Source organism: Phodopus roborovskii, unplaced genomic scaffold, assembly GCF_943737965.1.
Source record: "Phodopus roborovskii unplaced genomic scaffold, PHOROB, whole genome shotgun sequence".
Lineage (NCBI taxonomy): Eukaryota > Metazoa > Chordata > Mammalia > Rodentia > Cricetidae > Phodopus > Phodopus roborovskii.
The window spans coordinates 32,706,067-32,724,816 of record NW_026125052.1 but is presented as its reverse complement, the minus strand read 5'-3'; positions in this window follow the sequence as shown (position 1 = coordinate 32,724,816).

The following is an 18,750-nucleotide window of genomic DNA, read 5'->3' as shown; positions in this document are numbered from 1 at the left end:
GCAGAGGCCCTGGGGCTGCTGTGGAGCTTTAGAGGCTTTGCTGAGGCCAGTGGGGGACAGGATCTTTATAAAGTAGGAGAGGCTTCCGCAGACCCCAGTGGCATAGGCTGTCAGGAAAAGAGAACCCAGAGGAGCTAGTGAGAACGTAAAGCGGAGGAAGAGGCCTGTCTGTGTTATTCGAAGACAGACATGGCAAGATTTATGTCAAACTGGATTTATGTCTTTTCTTCCTAAGGGGGAAGAAATGATAGCCAAATTGTGTGGTGAGGGACCTCTGGATGGCTCTAGAGCCTCAGGAGCAGATCACAGAAGATTACCATGGTAGAACAGGACAGGTGAAGATGATCAAGCTGTCTTCTGGGTGGGTAATTATCCCCCACAGCAAGGAGGGCACGTTTCCCTCAAGGAAAAGGTTACGTTAGGGGCCCAGTTAGGAACTCCCCAGACAGCCACTGTTGGTGAATTGAGAGGCTGCAGCCACTATGCCAACCCAGGGCCACTCTGGCCCAGGGAGCCAGCATGTGCAACAGGGGACAGCAGGGTCACGTTCACCTTTGACCCTGAGTGGGTATGACCAAATTAAGTCAGGTCCACTGAATTTTTCTGGAGTGGAGAAATGTAGGGAGGCTCCATGAAAACAAGTAAAGGCTCGGAGAGACAGCAACTAAGGGTTACAGGGAGCTAATTATGTTAGAGCTTCCTGTCTGTGCTTTGTACCCAGCCTTGATCCGTGGAGGAAGCAATTGATGCTAATGGATGGAACTTTCTGTGCTGCGTTAGCCCTTGCTTATGTTCGACTTTAGTACCTTCTTAGCTGTGAAGCTCTGGGGTGGCCTGACGCTACTGGGAACAGGTGAAGACAGATGTTCAGAGTGCTTCCACAGGGTTGTCTTTGTAACCCACTATTTGTTATGGGTTGGGGGGTTCAGGATGCTGCCTTGTCCTGTCTGTCCTCTGGAAAAGAGTTGTTATACACATGATGCAATGCTAACCTCTGAGTGTTTTGCAGGTTTGGAAAGCCACTGGAGAGATGAATGGGTGTAATGATGTTTTGTTTATGATCTAATAAACCTTGCCTGGAGATCAGAGTGCAAAGCTAGCTATAGCCATAGAGGCCAGGCACTACAGGTATGCAATTTTAATCCCAGCATTTGGGAGACAGAAGCAGATGGATCAATGTGAGTTCAAGGCCACCCTGGACTACCTGAGAGTGAATCAGTCTAAAAGAGAAATAGACCTCACACACCTTTAATCCCAGAACTAGAGAGGTGGAGACAGGGGTGATAAGGCTGGGTGGAGAGAGGACTATAAGGCGGGAGGAGACAGGAACACACTGCAGTCTAGGCAGTCTGAGGAGCAGTGCAGTTTGGAGATGCAATCAGAGGACAGAATCAACCCTCAGGTCTGAGCCTTGGTAGAGGTGAAAACTCTCTAGTGGCTGGCCACTTTTGCTTTTCTGGCCTTTAGCTTTAACCCTAATATCTTTCTCTGGGTATTTATTATTTGTATTACAAACAGGTATAGAGGTACTTGTATCCACCTACAATCCTCCAGAGCCAGTTAATTAAAAGGGCAAAAGATGTGTTAAAACGATAGCTACAAAGTTTAAATCCAAAAGGCATACCAACATGGGTGGGGAAGGGCACTCCCAGGGGCTGTAAGGTTAGTGCTAGGGTCAGGCTATCTGCTCTGAGGGGAGCCCCTGAGGCCCCACAAACCATAAGGGCTATTACTACTGCAGTCAGTTGTGTGCCAGACTCAGACAGACCCCACAGATACCGCATGTGCCTGTTTTGACTGTAGGACATGGGGAAATTAAACCAAGGCTGAACTGGAAACTCCCACCCTGCTGCTTGGCTTCTGTATTGCCAGAGGGACCACGCAGGCTGCTGCTGGAGAACCGACCAAAAGCCCTGCTTGGCTCTGGACCTTGAGTGTTAAAATGCTGACATGCCAGCTAGGCTGGCTGCTTGTGCTGATGTGCCTGCTTGTGCAATAGTGTTTCAGCTGCCGTGGGTAAAAACAGCAGCCTTCCAACTGTATTTAAGGCCTCACTCGTCAAGAGAGAGTTCATAACTGGTGCTGTAAGCCAAGATTTAAAAACAAAACAAACAAACAAACAAACAAACAAAAAAAAACCTGTGGCTGGGAGGTCATGGGGAAGCAGCTTTGGTGACTCTAGTAGATGTGTGTGATGTGCTTGTCAGACTGCCTTCTAAATGTGTGTTTACATCTGTGGATCACTGGTGTTATCAGCATCAAGTCAACCACTGGAGAAGCAAGTAAGAACCAGTGACTCTTAACTGTGGCTGTTTTGTAGCCATAGGCTCATCTTAAAGCCTCAGGGATCATTAAGAGGAGGGAATATAAGAGATGGAGGAAGGAGTGAAGTATTATGTAACAGTTTCCTCCAGGATTGAAACATTGTATCCTGTGGGAAGTTCTTTAGCGGAGAGGTAAATAACTAAGAACTCTTCTTAACTTACAACTCCCTGAAACTCAGCAGATTTACTAGGCTCCTTCCTGTCAGAGTAACCCATAAGAGCCCAGCTGCACAAAATCTGAAACAGGACCCATGCATGGATGGTTTCTCTATAAGGAGCATGGAGCTGGCTCGTACTACCCAGTCCCCTGGATGCTCATGGTAGTGGAGTCTGTGCTGAGGCCTAGAACCCTGAACTCTCCTCCACAGTCACTGGACTGCTCTTACCCAGCAGGGGTCCTTGCAGCCAAATGGCTGCTCAGAAATGGCCAGTGAACCTCCTGCTAATGTGAAGCCCTCCACCCAGAAACTAGGAAAGCATCTAGGATTCCAGGCAGAGGCACTTGTGTCTCTTAGAAACTGCTGGATCCTGTATCCCTCATTGTTTGGGCTTTGTCTTTTTCATCACAAAGCCAGCCCAGCACAGTATGTGGGAAATCTGGATAGATACAGAAAGAATGGATGAGACATGTGGAAAAGGTCCCTAGTTCCTATTGCAGCCTCAGGAAAGAGTAGAATCCCAAAGGGCTGGTGACTACACCTGGCAGATTGAGCCAGATTCCTAGCATACACCTATAGGGATGTCCTGGAGTCTTCTGAGTGAGTGCTCCCTCATCTTTGTGTTCTTCTGCCTGTGCTTTATCATTTACCCTTCTTGCACCGAGGAAATAGCTCCTGTCATAGTTTGTGGGGTACTCTGCTCACGGCATCTCATCGGTTTCGTCCGCTTAACAAATGCAGTGTGAACCCCTGTCTATAGTTCTGTGCTTGTTTCCCGCCTGCCACTCAACTGCAGGTAGATCACGGAGCTGGGCGCCATGCATGTGTCTTTGCTGGTTTTCCCTCTCCCCCCAGTCCTGGCAGTAACTTGAAGTTGTTTGCAATTCTGTCCCAACCACAAAGAAATGGAGGTGTTGAGATGTCAGTTAGTAGTAGAGCTTGAGGGAACAGGGAGATGGCTCTTAACCATAATGGCCCATGGCTGGCGCTTGGAGTCTACATGGGAAGGATATGTTGGCTATGATGCCTCCCTGGCAAGATGGGCGCACAGGCACAAATCCCTGCCAGGACTCTGCTATTGACCAAGGTGAGCTCTACAAAGTGCATAGCCTTCTAGAGCCATGGGGTCAACATAAGAATGCTGGCTCACACCTTTAGTCCCAGAACTCCAGAGGCAGAGGCAGGCAGATCTCTGTGAGTTCAAGGCCAGCCTGGTCTACAGAGTGAGTTCCAGGACAGCCAGGTCTACACAGAGAAACCCTGTCTTGAAAAACAAAAACTGCAACAGCCTTGGGGAGGTTTGTTTTATAGAGGGTGGGCGAGGGTCTGCTGCCCCATAAACCCCCTGTTCCCTGAGGCCAGGAGCCATGGTATGGATATATGTTGAAGGCCTGGCTGAGACCCAGGTACCTTGGCCAGCTTCAAAACCAACTCAAGGCCCTCGAAGCCTCCCAGGCTGTGCTCAACGTCAGGGTGGCCTCCAGGCAAGATTGCAAGCCATCTTAATTGTGTGGCACCTGCCTTTTGCTAGCCATCCACTCATTAAGATTAGATACTGTCCCTTCTCAACCCATGAGTGGTTGGTGTGTGGTGCTGGGATTAAACCAGGGTCTTAGTGCACCTAGGCAGGCAGTTGCGCTAGACACTTGGCCCCTACCTGAGGGGTTTATTTTGCTTTTGTTTTGCTGATGAGTGTATTGCTAGTGGCCATCTTGACTGCATGGTCAACTTAGTGGGCAAATCTGTGAATGCTATAGTTGTGTCTGCCCTGGTGGACCCTGCAGTTCTGGCCAGAAGCCCGGGTTAGCCAGACATTGCTCACCTTTCTGACTTGTCATCTACTTCTATTAACCCTACCTCTCGGTATGTCTTACTTATTCCGTGCCTTCAACACCATCCAGGGGTCCCCTTGGTGGCACTTCTCAGGTTGCAAATGACATACTGTGGCTTCTGGTCTCCCCCACCCACCCCAGCCCTCGGTTGTAAGATGAAGGCAGGAGCTGAATTGGTTCTCCTGGAGGAAACACACCGAGCCTGAGCAGAATGCTTGGCCTACATTGACATATCTAGGAAGTCTGTAGCATAATAGTTGTCTGGCTAGATAGACAGACAGCAAAGGAAGGAGTGGAGGAGGCATCAGGAAGAGTGGGGAGTCCATGCTTATAAGCACTGTCTTGCTGCTTTGTCTGAGCTGGTAGCATGTGGGACCCTGTAGTCCCTTTCTCTTTCAGCCACCAAGGTAAGTACTAGAGGGAGCACTTTTCCAGTGGTGATATGGGACAGAGGACAGGGATCCTCTGCAGAACTGAGGTTCTCCTCAGTGGAGTGCTTACTCAAGTGTCGGGAAACTTGGTGTCATTTCAGAGTCCCCTTGATGCAAAGCCCGGAGAAACACAGCTCCTATGTGATGCCTATAGACCCACTGGGTTCAATTCCGGGAACTGTGAGGACTTGGGTGGAATTGCTAGGAGCTAGTCCAGGTAGCCTCCTACAGAAGCACCGAATCCTTGCTATGTCCCAGGGCTCAGGGCCATTTCCAGGGGTTGACTGATTGCTCTTCCTCAGCCACTTCCAACTGTTGCACACCCCCCCCCCATCTAGGTGTGTCCCCATCCAGGCTGGAGAACTAACTGGGTGGCTGGAGGAGAGACAGCTTTGGCAGGTGACACTAGCCCTCACTTGGACACAACCTGTCAAATTTCATTTCCTGGCAACCCTTTCAGAAGGAAAAGCAGCCTCTGCCTAGCATGGAGCCAAAGGACCTGGGCTCTCCCTGGTTTGTTCCACTCCCCAGTGGCTTCTTAGAACATTTTACCTTTGCCTAGAAGGAAGGGTGCCTGCAGATGGGATGGCTGCCTTGTCAGGCAGCTTTCTTCTACACCTTCCCCAGCTGAAGGGGGAAGGGGGGCATTGGAGATGGATCAGAACCCCACACTAACACCTCCTAAAGCGGAGCCTGTTCTCTTGGAGGAGGATGGAACCCTGGCAGGGGAAGCCCAGCAGGTTGTGCTGAGCCGGGCCAAATAAGCAGTACTGCTCTCCAGTGCCCAGTGGGACGCTGAGGATAGCAGGAACCCGGCTAAAGTCCTAAAGAGCGGTGTCCCTGCTTTGGGCCATGCTGGCACCAAGCCATTTTCCTTCTTGGCCCTAGTGGCGCCAGGGCTCGGACTTGCAGGTTGCCGGGGCCGCCTGCTCAGCACCCGGAGACCACAGATCCCAGAGCCATGCACCATCCTATGGAACCCTCAGGGGCAGCAAGCGAGGCGAGCTCAGGGTCACTACCGTACGGTGGGTGAGAGCCGGGGAACTTGGCCTCTAGGGCATTCGCGTGGACAGGAGACTCCTGCTGGCCGTGGAGGCACAGTTACTTTCTTTTACCGACCAGCAGCACTGCCCACGAGCCTTCAAAACACGTGCACAAGTGGGCTGTGAGGCTACATGCCCAACCTCCCACTGAACTCAGGCGCCTATGACCGGATTGTTTTCTGCCTCTCTACCCCGTGTTCCCCTCGAGACCGTCCGGATTTGGCGGCTCAGGACTCACTGAGGCACCCTGGGCCCACCCAGCCTTTCCAGAGAGTCTGGCCACCTTGTAATGACCCGCCACTCTGCTCCCGACTCAGCTCAGTGGCCCGTGCTGACTGTTAGAGCTCGGCTGGGACAGCTTGCGCTTCCGCAGGTGCGCACAGGACATTGAGCAAGGAATGGCTTGGCGCTGGCTGTCAGGGGAGAGGCGACGAAGGTCGGGAGTGGAGCAGAGAATCGTTGTTTTTCCGTGATGGGGGAGCGGCCCTAGGCTCCCAGCAGCGCGGGCGGGCGGGCGGGCGGGCGCGTCGGTTTGACGCCAGCCTCCTGGGCAAACCCATTCAGTGCAGGGCAGCCCAGGCGAAGCAGAGCCGGGCTCACCCCACCCTCCACCGAGGCTTGGGAAATAGGCGAAGTGGTCAGACTGGTTTCCGGGCCAGGATCGGGATTCACGCGGGCTGGCAGGCGTTGGTGGGGAGGACTGAACCCCGAGGGTGGCTTACAGACCGGCCACCCTGGGGTGCTTTGTTTCCGACCTCTTGGGGTGAGGAGAGGGCCGGCGTGGGGATGGGGAAACAGTTTCCAAGTGTGGGTCAGTAGACTGGCCGCTCCCCACACCCGCTGCCGTGCCCAGCCCCCACAGCTGTGCTCCGCAATGTTGGACAAGCGTTCTTCTAACACCGGGGAGTAGCACCACGGAGCCCAGGCCTTTTGATCTTGGGCGTGGGGGTTGGGTGGACCAGTCAGTTCTGTCCTAACCTGCAGAAAGACCTCACTCTGGCCACGTACACCCCCCCCCCCACGCCATCTTTTCAGCCTCGGTTTCTTCATCTATCACTGTCCCTGGGGTAGATACTCCTGGGAGCCTGGGGGATGGGGGATGGGAAAATCCAGAGGGTCAGTGGAGGATGGAGGAGGATGCCCAGAGCTGGCGTCCATGCCCACCACTGCTCCTCACTGAACCAGCCAGGAGCTGGGGACATCCCGCTCTCCCGTCTCATGGCCAGGCTCCAGAGACTTGCAGACAGGAAAATGGAGTCTTTAGAAGCCAATTCTGTGTTCCGAAGTAGCATTATCATTTGACCCATAAGACTGGCAGGCGCCAAGGTCGTGGGTAGTTTTGGATGGAGAAAGGGGTTTCTGACACCCTTGAACCATCGGGGGTCCTAGGTCTGGAGCCCCTGTATAGGAGCGTCGAGAGAATGGGCTGTGCAGGCTAAGGAACTCAGGCGATATTGCTACCCCAGAAAATGGAGTGCGGAGTTCTTGGGTCCGCAGGGGGGTAATGAGGAGGGTTGAGAATGGTCTTGAAAGCTTTCCCTTGCTGCGATCTCCTTTGTGGTCCTTCGGTGGGTGGGTGGGTGGGGAATCAACACGAGGACCCGAGTTTGTCACTACAACGGGTTGTAGGGACCTTTGGACTAATGATCCACTCAACCCTATGAGAAAGCGAAGGACTTGGAGCTTCTAAAGAGTGACAAGTAATCATTTCTGTTCCGCTGTGGGACCCCTTTCCCGAAACACCAGTAGGCTGGGGCTGAGGTGCGGGTCTAGCCTGGGCAGCTGGTGTGCCTGGGGAGGGGAGCGTGCGGGGGGGGGGAGAGCCTGTCCCTCCATCCTCCGAGGCTGTGCGAGTGGCCGCAGCACGCTGAGCCTCCCTCGAGCAGGGGCGCCGGCCACAGGGGAGGGGTAGGTCAGTGGGGTGGCCCTTGGGTTACCAGGCCCGGCTGCTTAGCCTGGGTGGGCTGCAGGGGCCCCCGCCGGCCCACCGTGGCTTTGTCTGCACAGCTAGTCTTTGGGAAGGCGCCAGCCGGGGTACAAGATGGCGGGGAAAGGGTGGGATCGCAGGCGCCCTGCACGCGCAGCAGCCGGCTCTGCTTGCGCCGCGGCGGGGGCGGGCACCAGTCCCGGGGTCTCCTGGCGTCCCGGCCTCCCCCCTGCCCGCGACCCAGCGCCCGCCGGCCGGCCGCCGCCTGCGCTTCGCTGCGATCAGCTCCGACCCAGGCAGCTGCAGAAAATGGCTGCCAAAGCGGCGCCGGTCGCCACGCTGCCCCGGGCGGGGGACGCGCAGCAGCCCTGCACCCTGCTCCGCTTCCCCTTCCCCTTCCCCGGACTCTTCTGGAGCTCAGACCCACGCGGGCTCCGGGGCGAGGGGCGAGGGGGAGGGGCGGCTACCTGCCGGCCAGGGCTTACCGGGTTGGGGGTGACGGGAGGCAGTCCTGGAAAGGCACTTCCCGAGTCGCCACCCCCATCAACGTGTCCAGTGTCCTCACGAGGTCGCGGTGCCCGGGAGGGGGGGATGTTAATGGGGCGTTGACCCGAGTGACCGCATGGACCCCACCCATCTAGATATCGCCACTTCCCCCACCCTGCAGAACCCTTGGCGCGCCTCTGGCGTTGGAAAAGGTCTGGCCGGCTCAAATGCTGCCCGAAAATAATAAAATAAAATAAAAAAATAAAAAAGACAAATATAAAGCTGTGTGTGCAGACTACAGAACGACCTAAGCCCGGAACTCAGCCGAGAAGATCCGGGTGGATCCCGGGGCGCCATGAACCACAGCAGCGGCGGCCGCTCAGCTCAGCAGGTGCCGAGCGCCCACCACCCTCACCGCGGGCGGCCGCACCCGACCCAGGCTGCCCGAACACCGCAGGGAGCCGCTGGCCCTGAGGTGCCGCCTTTGGCCTCGCCACCGCTGCCCGGCCGCAGGCTCAAACACCCTTCTCCCTGAGCCAAAGGGAGTCCAAATCTCGGGGAGGGGCGCTTAGGGCGAGCTGGATGTCCCAGCCAGGGACACGATTTCTGAGTAGGGTCGAAGGCTCACCAGGGAGAGGGAGAAAATTGCCCCTGGAGCTACAAGACTAAGGTCGCTGACAAATAAACGAAAAGTGTGAATAGAGGCTTGGTGGGTGGGGTCGGGCTACAGCGTTAGGACCCCTTGGCCTAGCCCCATAGATCTGTAGCCCCTGCTCCCCTGAGTATCCAGGCTTCCAGCAGACCGGGCCGCACTGGGCTGCGAGAGGTGTGTGGATTTGGGTATTATTATTTTTTTTCCTATCTGTGAGTTTCTCTATTACCCCTCCCGCCAGCCGCGTTCTCCACGTCTGCCGATTTCACCAAGCAGCGACTGAGAAATTAAAATTCCAGGAATAAGAGAGCAATGGCCAGTGAACAGGAGCCAACAGGTTAGGAACTGGCGGTTCTAGATTCGGTAGCGGCCATGCAGCTAGGGTTTTGGGGGAAGAGAAGAAGTGTGATTAAGAAACACAAGAAACACGTCCTGGATCAGGGAGAAATTGGGATGTCTGGTTCTCCGCACCCCCCACCCCCTGGTCATAATGTCCATGTACACAGAAATGTGGGTTAGGGGATTTAATGTCTTAGCGAAACGGGCTTCAGCAGGTGTGTTGTGTACTTAGGGTGCGCTTAGAAGATAAACCCAGTTCGAAGACTTGCTTCATCAATGGCAGAGGTCTGAAGCTGGACGCAGACCTAACAAACCCTCAGCCTATCCTCAGCACCAAGGCAGGAAGTCACCTGCAAGGTCAGAGAGGGATAGAGCTGATACTCAAGTGATGGGGCTGAAACAGCGAGGCGGCGGCGGCCGAGGGCGAAAGCTAAGTGGACCCAGCAGGCAACGCCCTCCCCAATTTCGCACCTGTGTTCCCTGACCGTGCCCACTACCGTCACCACCTTCCCTCCGGAGCAACCAGTTTGAGGGGTCTGAGATGAGATGGGGGAGGGGGAAAAGCGTTGGGGCGGGGAAGACCTCCCAAACCCAGAGGTCAGGCAGGTCATCTTTCCGCATCCCTATTGCTGCATCTCCTCCCAGCGGACCCTACCTGCTCGCTGTTTCTAGAGCGGGCTGTCCAGTAGGGGGCATCCCTAGAACCGAGCTTCGTCATAGGCAAAGTCCCCAGGGCTCTAGGGCACCCATTGTCTTAGCTGTCACCTTTGAATCCCACTTCCTCCTGGGGCACAAGCGGGATCCCCAAGGTAGCGCCAGCACCTAGGCGTGCTTAGTACACCCCCGAGTACGTTAGCGATCGCCTTGGAGAGGGGTCAACCGGACACCTGTACGTGCGTGCGCGTGCGCGCGCCTCTGAGGAGGGGAGAGGGGGCGAAGCGCCCTTGGACGGAGGTTCCTTTTCTGCCTGAGTTAGAGGTGATTGGGAGTCTGGTCCCTAGAGGATTAGCTACATAGCGACACCTTCTGCCTCTGCCAGTTCCATCCACCTTGGGCCCAGCGCTGGGCACCTGACCTTCATTCCATAATCATTGCATTCTGCCCGCAAAACCAAGAGCCCCTCGTGTAGCCCCTCCCCCATCCGCAGGGTTTCTTCTTTTCCCTAACAATTGGCAGGTTTTTTTTTTTTTTAAAGTAACCTTTAAATGAGACATCGATTTATCATTATCATGATTGTATTCAGAAATCCAGCCCGAAGGGACGCCCTGGGAGATGCTAATTTGGTGGTACCCACTGCTGTTGTGGGTTTACACACTCCTAGCCCCGCAAGCGTTTTTCTTCCGAAGCTAATTGCTCTGATTAACGGATGGGGGACAACGAAGCAAGGTTGGGGGCTCTCGGACTGTTCCCAGAGCGCGGTGCGTGTGTGCATGCGTGGACCTGATGCTGCAGAAGCTACTGTGGCAGCGACACACACACACACACACACACGCACACACGCGCACACGCGCACACGCACTCCAGCTCCGCTCCCGCATCCGGGCCTTCCCGCCCATCCCCGTTGCTCTCTGGGTTTGGGGAGGGGGTTCGTGGATTGGGGATGTGAGCAAAGGGGTTGGGGGCGGCGAAGACAGGCTGAATGAACACCGGAGGAGGAATGACAGCGAGGGCGAGGGGGAGGGGGGTGATGGGGGGAAGAAAAATTGGGAAGAAGGTGCGTGCAAAAATGGGGGCTAGGCAAGGAAAAGGGGTGCCGAGGCAGAGGCCGGGATGCCAAGGGAGAAAGAATGGGAGGGGGCGGGGAGCGGGCGGGGGCGGCTGGCTCCTTTCCACTCGTGAGAGCCCGGTTGCCGAGAGACGAGCCGGCCAATGAGCGCTCACCAGCTCAGCCCGGCGCCTGCCGCGTGTCCTTATATGGTGCGGCCGCTCGGCTGGCGCTCTTGCTCATCGCCATATAAGGGCAGGAACCTAAATACAGGCTATACCTTGTTCTCCGCTCCCGGCCCTGGCGATCGATGAGGGCGCCGCCGAGCGGCTGCTGTGCGCAGGCTCCAGGAGCTGGTGGCGGAGGGCCCGCGGTGGCCACTGCACTTGGCCAGATGTGGCCGGCCCAGTGGCAGCTCGGCCAGCTGTGGTGCATTCCCTCCTCCCCTTCTGTCTTCCCTCCCCCACCGGGTTTCTGAGGTGCAAATGCAAATGAATCAGGATTGAAATCTAATTGCTTTTGTTTAAAAAAAAAAATATGTGAGCGAATCTGTAAGGAAAGGCACGTGGGGTGGGAGGTGGGGGTTGAGTGCCAGAAATCAATCCTAATGCCTGGAGGGGGGGCAGGATTCAGGGTCCCTTCAGCTGTCTTCTGGGATTTGGTTCGTTCCTCTGTCATGAGTCCCAGCACCCCACCTTCCCAGTCCCTTGGTTTTCCAGGGCCTGATGGCCATGCCCAGGCCCAAGAGCAAGGGCTATATGTGGCTGCCACTGTGAGAAGGCCAGAAACTGACCCAAGGGCCCAGTGCCCTGAAGGTGGAGAAGGCCTGAAGCCAGTCAGGCCCAGGCCGTATAAGGAAGAAGAGGTGTGGCCTTCACACCTCCCTCCGCAGCTGCTGAGTCCTCCCTGCTTCCCGGTGATAGCCAGCTGCGGGCTAGTTCAGGGAGTAGGCCGCCTCGGTAGGGCTGGTGCTGGAGCCGGAAGAGGTGGCCCCAGTGGGTCCCATTCACATTCAAGTCATCCAAGCCTGCTTTGCTTGCCCAGATCGGTGCTCCAGCCGGGAGGACTACTTGCCTTCTCTCTACTCTAACAGGAGGGAATGTGAGGGGGTGTGGGGGTGTGGACAGTAAGAATGGTCCGGAGCCGGGATGTCCAAGGACTGTTTAGGCAGAAGAACTTCTGGCTGGGACAAGTTAGCTCAGTTCTCCCACCCAGTCGGTGCGTGCTTGAAGGTGTTAAATGCTGTTAGGGACGGGAGGTAGCTCACTCACCCAGCACCCCACTGAGCGCAGACCCAGGGCTTTCCCTTTCTACTGTTGACAGGAGACACTCCTGGAATTCGCCAGCTCTCCAGTCCCCACTGGTGGGTGCTCTGAGAGAAGCCACTTCGTGACATGAGTAGTCCTGGGGATGTGGTCCCCTGATATATATTCCAGAAGCCTTGTACCTCCCTGCCTCCCTCCCTCTCTCTCTCTCTCTCTCTCTCTCTCTCTCTCTCTCTCTCTCTGCAGTTTTAACTGAGGCTCTGTCTACCTAGCCGCCCCCCACCACGCCTGGAGATGCCTCAGAGAGAACCTCACCCTCCACAGAGGCCATTTCCGGTAGCATGATGCCACCTATAGCACATACCTGGAATTAGTCTGACTTGCAGCTAGCCGCCAGTAGTGTAGAGCTAGGGCGAGGATTTTCCTCTCTGAGTTGTCCTTTTGAAGCAGGTGATCAGCCACCTAGAACACCCTACTGTATTCTTCCTTCTGTGTTTTCTAGCTCTGTGTTTGTTAGCTCCTGGCCAGGCGTCTTTGGAGAAAGTGAAGCCTGTAGCTGGTACAACCAGGACAGGAATATATTGTTCTCACAGGAGTCCCCATGTTTCAGGTTGCTGCTTTGTGTGCCTCTGTGGTCAGCAGTCAACCACCAACAAGTATCCTCTGAAAATTCTGGAACACCAGCAAACCTGTCTACATGCTCTCCTGATGCCTGCGGAGACAAAGCTGCTCTGATACTGATTGCTCCAAATGCAATCTGCATTTGGAGATCAGGACAAAGAGATGTGCACAGGACACCTTAGCAAGCTGGGGGCTCAGCAGGGGCTTAGTCGATATGACTCACCTGAGCCCCAGTTTAGGGACTAATGGTAGCTTCCACCATTGACCTTAGCCAGTCGCTCTGCAGTCCTGGAGAGGAGGTCATTAGCAGGACGTCCTTGTGAGCCTAGTCCAGGCCACGGAGAGCCACTGTGACCCTCTCCCTTAACCCTTTCACTTCTAGGTTGTGCCTGTCTGTCCCTCCGTTTAAAGTGCTTATTTATCAGTGAGCTACTTGACCCTTCCTGTCTCTTCTTTTTTTATGTAGTTAACCAGCTCCTTTCAAAGGGCAAGATGAAAATAAAACCAAGTTCAGGATGACACAGAGCCTGTGACAGAGAAGCCCTCATTCCAGGGATGAGAGCTACGGACATCCACTCTGGCACACCCTCTAATTTCCAGGCTCTAAGGTTTTGGGGAATAAAAGTGTGGGCATTGGTACTCAGCACTCCCTAGAAGCTGTCCTGGCTAATGTATTGATGGATATCTGCTTCAGGGACTGTCCTGTCCCTCCATAATTTCCTCCTGTCCTACCTGTGTCCTCCTTCTCCTGACTGGCCCCTACAACAGACGCTGCATGCCCATGTAAGTTTTCTAGAGCATCCTCAGAACTGTTATGGGTAGCCCCAGGAGCTTCCTTCCAACGGAAGGAGTGTCTGAGCTGGAAGAAGCACCGTGTTGTTTCAGGACACTGAGCCTGGGACCCTTTTGCTCAGCTTAGGAACTTAAAGGTGTGTATGAGGGGCCCTGAGTCTCTGGGGTTCAGAGCACTTACATGCAGACCCAAGGAGGACATCCATCCCAGCAGCAGCAGTGTGGAAAAGAACCTGCTGGTCTAGGGTCTGGTCGTGTGGTCTGGGAGATGGAAACTTGACCTGGTAGTTCTGGTAACTTCAGTTCTTCATAAATTCTGCTGAGCTTTGGACCCCTAGGAGGTCCATCTGCAGAGGGGCAGTGGGGAGAGTTCTCAGGTTAATGCACAGATCCATAGAGCTCTTTCTGACAGGGGTGGAGAAAGTGGCTTTGTCTTGCTGTCACTGCCCCACAACACACACACACACACACACACACACACACCACAACAACTACATCCCCCCACCCATGCACACACAATGCACAATACACACAACACACACAGAGACACACACACCCTGCACACACCTGAAAACATACATTGGTATCTTTCACTTCTCTCCACCAAAGCTACTGCTGTCTTTGTTCTGGAGCCTCAGGCCACCCATTGACTTTGTCTGTGAGCCCTGTGGTGTCTGAGCGCCCTTCCCTTCCAAGAGAGGGCAGCCGGACAGCCCCAGCCAGAGCCAGTGACTATCTACCTGTGTTCTGTGTTCGCCTTTCCCTTTCTACACGGGGCATCACTGCTGACCAAACTTGAGCACAAACTTTTCTCCTGCTAGACTCGGGCATTCATACTGAATTGCCTTCTTTGGGAAGCTCTGTAGCTCCCAGCCCTGAGGTGCCCTAGAGTGGGCAAGCCTGTGGTCTGTGTCACGCCCCGCTTCCCCCCCCCCTTCTTTTTCCTTGGACTGAATCTCAGTTGGCTCCTGTTCTGGGGCAAACGAAGCTCTTGCTCTGGTCCTGCTAGGTTGGGTGGCACTTACCTACAAATACAGGGCTAGCCCCAGGGTTTCGCTTGATGGGGAGGACAGCTCTGTGGCCTCCGGGAACACACAGCTGAGAGAACCAGGTTGTGTGGTGATGCTATCCTGAAGACTCGAGAAGTTTCTGGTGTGAAAGAATGGAGACTTGCAGAATCCCTCTAACTCCCCTCTCTGTTATTAATCCTAAGTATTCTCCTCTCCAAGAGGTTGAAACCTGTCTTCGATTGAGGGGCTCCGAATTCCAATTCAGTCACCATTTTTTTTTTTTTTTTTTGGGGTAGGTCAAGACTTGGGTGTGTCTCGGAGTTTTTCCTTCAGTATTCCAGGGTACCCTTCTCCAAGGATACCATTCTTCTTAGGGAAATTGTGGCAATGTGCTTTAATGAGCTCTCTCTGTCTCTCTCTCTCTCCCTCCCCCCTCTTTTCCACAAGATAACAGGGTAGGGCTTCACCAACCAGGCAAGCATAAAGAAATCACCAAAAAAAAAAAAAAAAAAAAAAAAAAAAACCTCAAACACAGAGCAAAGAGGAAGGAGATGAGGGAAGCTGTCCTGTGCCAACCCTACAGTCCCCTTCCTTGCTCCCCAACCACTCAAAGGACTCCTCTTCGTCCAGGGGCCAGATGCCCCTGCCCATCTCCCTCCTGCCTCCCATTTCACCCTGCAGAGTGCTCTCCCACCCCGGCAACTACTTCTTTGGCTTCTTCCTGAGACATTGATTTTAAGAGGAACTTAGGAATTATCTCTAATTTCTTGTTTGCTAACCCGAGTTGTGAGCACGCCCTTAATTAAACATAACACTTCCATCTTTCAGTAGAAGTAGGGGTTCCAGGAGGCAAAATCATCCTCCAGCTCCTTTTCCTCTCTCAGTATTTACTGTAAAGGGGAAGGGGGATTATAGTGGCTGTGGAAGGGACAAGTTCTGCAGGGGGGGAAAAGGAGGAGGAGGAAAGAAAAAGTAGGAGAAGGAGAAGAAAAAGAAGAAGAGGAGTAGGAGGAGGAGAAGAAGGAGAAGGAGGAGGAGAAGAAGAAGAAGAAGAAGAAGAAGAAGAAGAAGAAGAAGAAGAAGAAGAAGAAGAAGAAGAAGAAACTCCCTTGGAACCTAGAATTGCCCAAAGTGCCCTGGATTACAATTCTGGTCTGAATTCATTTACCTTATTTACTTGCGGATTTTCCCCCTCCTCTTCGTATTTAGAAAGATCAAGAAAGTTTTTAATGTGTAAAAGATGTTTCTTCCCATAATGCCCCCATGACCGCCCACACACCCGTTTACTTGGCTTTGAATCCAACGACTTCTGTTGCCACAGTAGAACTATCCTTGAGCAGGGGATGCTCTGAACTGTTCAAAGAGTGGGAAATTGAGCTGGAGGGCACAGACAGGGCGCCTAGCCCTAGTCCCTAGGCACCTCCTTCATCCCCCCCCCCACACACCAACTTTGAGTTTTGACAGCTGTTTGATTACAATACCCAAACCCATTCACAAAGCACGCGGATCCGGTCTTGGGACCACACTACAACTAGAAACTTCCACCATAGAAGGGGCAATGGACAGGGAGTCATAGGCTACTCGTATAGTGGCCCTGCCCTTCGCCGTTTGTCTGTGGAGTAGCTGAGCTTTGAAAGGTTGAAACTTGAAACACAGAAAGTCGGCAGTGAACCTTGCTTCTAAACATCTCTTTCTGGTCCTGAGGACCCTACACCCTCAACAAAATCAGTTTTTCTAACCTTGAGCCTGTTTCCAGAGTCTCACGGATGAGTCGAAGAAAAAATTAATTTGCCTGATTGGTGTGTTATTTCAGATAAGCCATTAATATGCAAATCAGGGAGTTGAGCTCACCCAGTGAATGAAGCTTCGCGGGTAGGCTCGCAGGACAGCCCCAGATGTTTGCATAATTACTCCTGCCCCAACTTCAGGAGTGCAAAATGTCAAGGGAGGAGGCTGAGAGCTTAAATACGGTACAAGGTTCCCTGGATCTGATTTACTAGAGTAGGGAGGGTATTTGTGTGTGTGTGTGTGTGTGTGTGTGTGTGTGTGTGTGTGTGTGTGTACACACGTGGAGAACCCAGGCTTCCTTTGCCCAGAGAAGAGGCGAGGCCTCGTGGCTGGAGGGGTCTTCTGGGTCTTTCTCGGAGAACCAAATCACCCAGAGCTGTCGGGGAAGCTGGCCCCACGAGTTTTGGTAGCTCTGGAACTGTCGTCTGGGCGTGGGCGTGGAACTGTCGTGGAGCGCTGGCCACGACGCCTGCCATTGCCCTCTCCTTCTAGGACAACGCTCGTGGCCGCTGTTCTGAATGCAGGGTACGATGCAGACTAGAGTGCTGGCAGTTGAGGCTTTGTGGAGCCCTCTGGGGAAGTGTTGCATTTTCTCGGTGAACTCCTGCACTTGTTGTCTTGAGGCTTGCCGCCAGCGGCGCACGCCCAGCTTTGCCCACACCGGCGGGAGGCCACCAGCTGCGGACCGCGTGTCCTTGGAAAGGCTCATCCTCGGCTGTCTACTTGAGCTTCTCCGAATGGCAGTTCCAGCGCCTCGGTTTTTCTGACCTCTAAAACAGGAGATTGGATTTTGGCTTTCTGTGCAAACCACCTCTGGAGGCAGTGGCACTTGGCCGGAACAGGAGAGCTCCGCCGGCTCTGGGAAAAGTCACTTCAATTCCTTCCGCTTGGGGGCAGGATGAGAAGAGAGAACCTGAAACTGCAGCCCGCCGCACCCATCTCCAGAGCTCTTTTGGGACTACCCAGAGACTGTGTGGGGACTTGGGAGTGGGCAGGGGTGGTATTTGGGCTGCACTGTCTAGCGTAGTTGGAAGCTGAAGTGTCACTCTGGCCAAACTCTGGCTTACGGAGGCCCAGGCATCTTGCCTGCACTCAAGTTCTGGTGCCACTACCTCTGGCCAGGTTTCCAACTCTGTGTTTTCCCTTGGGACGGTGGGAGTTCCCTGCCTTCCTAATGGGAACCGTCTCCCGGCTTAAAGGGTGCGCACAGGTCATGACAAATGCCAGGGCCAAGGCTGACTCTGCAGACAGAATCCAGGTCACTCTACATTTGGGGTGCCTTGAGTCACAGGCTGCTGCCAGAGGGCTGGGTCGTCCCGCACAGCCTAAGAGTCCGTGACGCGGACGGGAACGTGGCTTCGGATACACTTCTGATCTTAGACGGGACGCCTAAGCACTATTTCCAACCTGGACCACCCATTTGTCACAAACTGTTTTGTCTTTCCACCTCACTGCCCTACCCCCTCCTCGCTTTACGCTTTACGGTCTTGGCTCTGCGGCGTCGCGTCTAAGCCCCTTTGTCGAGGCGGTGGGACCAGAGGGCCCAGACTCGAGGACAGGCTCCCTTCCTAGCACGCGGGTGGTGCGCGGCCACTGCACTCTCCCGCCCGTCCCCCCGCCGCTGAGCGCCTCTCCTACTACGCCAAGGGAGCCCCAGACGTCCCAGGGACGGCTTTCGCAACCAGCGCCAGCCAGACTGCTTTCCCGGGAAAAGGCTGGGGAGGGGGAGGGGGTCCGCTCCACGTCGCGCATGCGTGTTGGGTTAGCCTCTGTGCGCGTGCTCCCGCCACCAACGCTGGGCGCGTGCTGGGCAGACACTCCGAGGAGAGGAGGAGAGGAGCCAGTTTCTTCGGAATAGCCACCATCCCGGCCGAATCTAAACTGTGTCCAAGAGGTGCACAGCCAGACTCCCTCCCAAGAAGGGGTGGGTGACCCTCATTGGCAACTAGCTGCCATCTGGCTTTAGAACAGCAAAAACAGCCACATTTGTAACACAGATAAACATTTCTCGGTGTATTTCCCCTCTCCTGACAGTGTGATCCTGCCTTTAAATCTGATGTAACCATCCTGTGGACCCTGTTGGACAAGCATGCTAATATCGCCCTTGGTGAGGGCTGGGGCATGTGGATGCACGCTTAACCTCACCACTTAGGGGACAGAAGCAGGCGGATCTCGCTCGATGCGTTCGAGGACAGCCTAGTCTACACAGTGAGTTCCAGAGCAGCTAGGGCTACACAGGGAGACCTTGTCTCAAAAAACAAACAAACCAAAAAACCTTAGTGAGAGCCTGTACATATGCTGCACACCTGTAATTCCAGTATTTGGGAGGCTGAGGCAAGATGGTCACTAGTTTGATTACAGACTGCAAAACAGCAAA